At 46.8% G+C, this 4,819-nt stretch overlaps 1 long non-coding RNA gene across 1 annotated transcript; it reads right to left on the reverse strand.

The window, feature by feature from the left end:
• Nucleotides 1-231: 231 nt before the first annotated feature.
• On the reverse strand, nt 232-3,815 carry LOC121137646. Its single transcript, XR_005874936.1, has 3 exons — nt 1,936-3,815; nt 1,541-1,627; nt 232-1,059 (listed from the first exon to the last, which is right to left on the reverse strand). It is a non-coding gene; the product is annotated as an uncharacterized LOC121137646 (long non-coding RNA).
• Nucleotides 3,816-4,819: the final 1,004 nt, after the last annotated feature.

Raw genomic sequence — 4,819 nt, forward strand, 5'->3', positions numbered from 1 at the left:
CTCTGAGGCCACCTTAGGCTACAAGAGGCCTAGACTCAAATTTTCAAATTTTTCTTTTTTATTTAAATGTATTTACATATTCATTAATATTAAATATATAAAAACCAAAATGTATTTTAATCTAAATATATTTAAAATAAAATGAAACAAAAATATTTGAAAACATCGTGCTAGGAATTGGACACCCCCTCATCCCCTGCCTCCCTAGCCCCCCTTCCCCCCATCCCCCATGCCTCCTGTAGTCTGGAATAACGCAGGAAGTTAGCCTTGTCCCAAAGTCTGACATGTGACTGTGGTTTCCTGTTATAGATACTTTCAACCAACAGCTTGAGACACATTCAGGGTATCCAGGTGAACAAATTTCACCTACACCATGGGACCTGTTGGGTCTCTATAACACCCTATCCAGGAGGTTGTCATAAACCAGATAGGTCCAACCTTTGACAACGCAACATCACTCATGTTCATAGCTATCCTCAGATGTACATAACCTAGAAGTCATAGGTTAGGCAAGGCTAAACCCGAGTAGAGAGTTGTGTATGGTTGGCATAAGAGGTGACACAAAGCTCAGACCCTGACCAGCCTTGGCTTACCCACCTTCTCCAAGCCTCAGTTTCCAGCAGTGGAAGATGAAGACTCTATTAGACCCACATCTCTGGGTTGTAGTGAGGAATCTTAGAATTAGTACATACGCGTGTTATAGCTCTTGACTAGCAGTGGTCTCAAGTGACATGTGACAAGCCAGAGAGGAGACCTGCACTGCCTGTCTCTTTGTGGAGTACTTAGATGGTTGTCCCTGTAGCTGTCTTTGTCTGCTAAGAAGTTTCCCATGCAAGCCCCTGCTATGCGATGTCTCCACCTCACCACAGTCAGTACATATGACAGGGTTATCACCAGCCAGGACCCACATCCGTCTGCTCACAAAGACCAGATGGGCCACATGTTCTCTTTGTGAGCTGAGTGTCTGGTCCAAGAGATCATGAAAGGTCATTGCTGTGCATGGGCAGATCCTCCTCTTGGCAAAGCTGGCTCTCAGTAAATGAGTGTTGCCACCTCTCACTGGAAGAGTCAGAACAATGTAGACTCAGTTTTTCCAATCAGCTTTGTTTCCACAGGCTTTGGCTTCTGTGGGGAACATTTGGTTTAAAAGGAAATGGGATTTCCCCTTCAATATTCTTTTTGGATGGCAGGTCTGTGATTGGAATCAGGGCATGAAAAATCATGCCCTGGTGGTTACTTCCATTAGTGGCTTTTGACTCTGCAGGGACACCTAGAGCACAGCGCCTAGCGCCTTCCACCTCCCACCCCTTATAGCTGGGGCAGGTCCCAGCAGGCTGACGCAGAGCCTTTATATCTGCAGCATCTCTGAAAGGCTCCACTGTACCATCCTTACCAACATCATTGTTCTGAATGCTTGGGCTCTCATCCAGCCTCCTTCTCCCACAGATGTGCACATGAACATACAAGCGTACATACACATATATCCAAATGTGCAACCACATACACACAGAAGATTCTTGACTCTTTACAAGTGACGAACCTTGCGAAGTACTCATTTATCATATACGATAAGAGAATAAAAGTGCTTTCTTGTATACGTTGCAGGATACCAGAATCCGGTAGGGCCCTGAAGGAAAATAAATAAATAAATAAATAAAAGGGAATGTGGATACTCAATAGGAGAGTAAAATAAGACCACACTCCAGGAGCTCTTAAAAAGGAGACTTTAGAAGAAATAGATTTGCGGAAGTAGCAGCCACATAAGAGTTGACCCAAGAGTCTGGCTGGACCTGGAGCACTGGAGGACAGCAAACATCTCCACGGCCCTCAACTGCAGTATACATCCATGCATGAACAAGCACCAGGGCATTCTTGATGATGGTGGACAAAGAGAAGAAACAAGAAGTGTGAGTAGACCCCTCTGCTCTTACCTACCTCGGGCCAGGGTTCCGAGAACAGCAGTGAGTTTGCTGAGCAGGTTGTGGTCTCAGAGAGCTTACCCCTGCAACCACAACATTGTAGATAAGGAGATGTCTCCTTCCACATCCCCTCTGATCCTGACTGTGGCAGCACCTCTGTTCTCTCATTCCTGGCAGAGAAGAATTCATACCAGGCACAGGTAGAGCAAGAAAATGGTCAGGGTTTCTTATAGCAGGTGGGAATGCAAGTGCAGAGGGTACCTCGAGAGTGGAGGGCCAACCCAGCCTGCCTCTGGCATCTGTTCTTCAAGGACTTAGTCTACCATCCTTTGCCCACCCTGCGGCTCATCGCCTTCCTGGAATAGGCAGAGGCTTTTTCGCAAGCCTTCTTTACCCACAATTAATCTGCTACTACTGAATACATTAGATGTAAGCATTTGTATCAAAGTGTAACCACTTGAGGAGTTGACATGTTTACTAAAGGAAAGAGTACCTTGCGCATGCCCCTTGGAGCTTTCTGAGACCCTAACAGAATTTGTGGAGAGCAGTTTATTGTTTTTCCCAGAGCTCTGCTATCTAGTCATCTTGGCTATCCCACTCTAAGTTCAAAGTTCTCCCCATTACCTTTCTCCGTGTCCCCAACCTTACTGTTTTAATGTTAACGCTGATGTAATTTTAAGCCCATATGTTTGTTTTCACTGTAGCAATGAGGAGACTGGACTAAGGACTGAAAGGGGAAGGTACCCACACAGCAGTTCATAGCAGATTCCTCAGCCATCAGGGCAGCATGTAGGTGTAGCATGGTGTCCAAGAGTGACATCCTTGCCCGTCTGTAGAGCTGTGATCATCACAGTGAACTCCCCACCACACGAGACCTTGCAGTGACGTAGGAGTCCACTACTCAGAGGCCTGGAGACTGGAAGACTTACTTTCTGTCCTGGGCCAGGAAGACAGTGGGACCAGCGCGCAAGACTAGCCTCTGAGTAAGGACAGTCGCCTGTATGCCAATGGATCTGCCAACACTCCCACAAAATGCCCTTGCCCTCTACCCTAGAGCCTGAACACTAGCCACTAGCAGACACATGCGCAGTGAGTAGCAATTTATGGGGGCCGCTTCCGACATGCTGCTGAGAGTGTTCTCTGACCTCACCACCAGACCCCTTATGGCAGTGCAGGTGTCTGGGCAATGAAGTGGAAATTCACAGAAAGCGTATGGAAGACCTCTCCCCTGCAGGTCTGCTGCCCTGTTTCTCTGAGTTCTAAGAGCGTGGGCAGAGATGGGCAGTCCCTTAATCCAGCCCATGGTGAAAGAATCATTCCTCTGCAGAGGCTCCTGCCTCCTGGGAATGTATGAGTTCTTAGTGCAGCCAGACAACAGCCATAAATGAACCCATGATTGTTTATGTCCTGTCATCTTCTCTACATAAACTTTGTATGGGATAAAGAAACACATTTTCCATTGATCATGAATGAAATTTGCCAACGGAAGTCTGGAAAGAAGTGCATAATGGAGATTTTTAACTCTATTTCCTTACAGAAGAAATCTAGAAATAATTTACTCAAGGCTCTTTTGGGCAGCCCTGCTAAGCCATTGGGAGCCAGCGCCTTTCCGGCCTCAGCCTGGCTTATTTCCCTCCAGGTCTAGCTCTGGTCCTCATGTCTATAATGTGACTCTGAAAATCCGTCTACACCAGGTGAACTCCAGACAGCAAAACAAAAAAGAGCAAAGGGCAAAGAAACATGTGTGCTGTGGACCCACTCTTGTTTTGTTTGCTGTGGTCCAGGTACTGATTCCAGGACATCCTGCATGCTGTGTGGCAAGCACTCCACCAGAGATAAATCATTACTCTTACACATTGTTATTCTGTGTGTGTGTGTGTGTGTGTGTGTGTGTGTCTGTGTCTGTGTGTGTGTGTATGTGTGTCTGTGCCTCTGTCTCTGTGTGTGTGTGTGTGTGTGTGTGTGTGTGTGTGTGTTATGACAGCTGATTTTAACTGACAACCTGGCACAACCTGGAGTCGTGTGGGAACAGACTCCTAATGAGGAATTGTCTAGATCTCAGGCTGGCCTGTGGACACGGCTTGGTTGTACACTGATGTGGGAAGACCCTCCCTGAATGTGAGTGGCACCATTTCATGGACTGGGCCCTGAGCTGTATAAAAGTGACAAAAGCTAGAAGCATGCAAAGCAGGCAGCATGGGGACACTGTCTCTATCACTGTTCTTGACTGTGAATGTGACAAGTTCCTGCTTTGGCCTCCCTTATCAATTACAACCTAGGGTTGTGAACCAAATAAGCCCTTCTGTCCTCCGTTGCTTTTTAGTGAGAGTGTTTTAAGTGGGGTGTGTCTGTGTGGGTGTATGCACACAGATATGTGATTACACACACCCGTGCCAGCTCAGAGATCAGACAAGGATTTGGAGTACCTTGCTCTGTCACTCTGTACCTTATTTCTTTGGTCCTGAGTCTCTCACTTAACCTAGAGTTAATCCGATGGCCAGCAAGCCTCAGTGATCCTCCTGTCTCTGTCCTCCACAGAGTCTGGAGTTCAGACACACACAGTCACACACAGCTTTTTACATGGGTGCTGGAATCCAAACTCTGATCCTTCATTCTTGTACAGAAAGCACTGTGACCCACAGAGCCACCTCCCCAGCCCCTTCTCACCTTGTTTCAAATGAGTGTTCCTTAAAAACCCCACTCAACAAATTTCTCCAATGTCTTATTGCTCAAAACTGTCATATGCCCATCTAATTTGCATAAGGCCTGGAAACGCTGTTTTTCCCCGCGGATACAGCTTTGACAGAGTAAAATGAAGAGCTCTGTTAGCTTGTGAGAGGAGGAGAAAGAACACGTTGGTAGCCAGCTGTCTCCACCAGGGGCCTCCACAACTGTACTTG

Source organism: Mesocricetus auratus, unplaced genomic scaffold, assembly GCF_017639785.1.
Source record: "Mesocricetus auratus isolate SY011 unplaced genomic scaffold, BCM_Maur_2.0 Super-Scaffold_100691, whole genome shotgun sequence".
Lineage (NCBI taxonomy): Eukaryota > Metazoa > Chordata > Mammalia > Rodentia > Cricetidae > Mesocricetus > Mesocricetus auratus.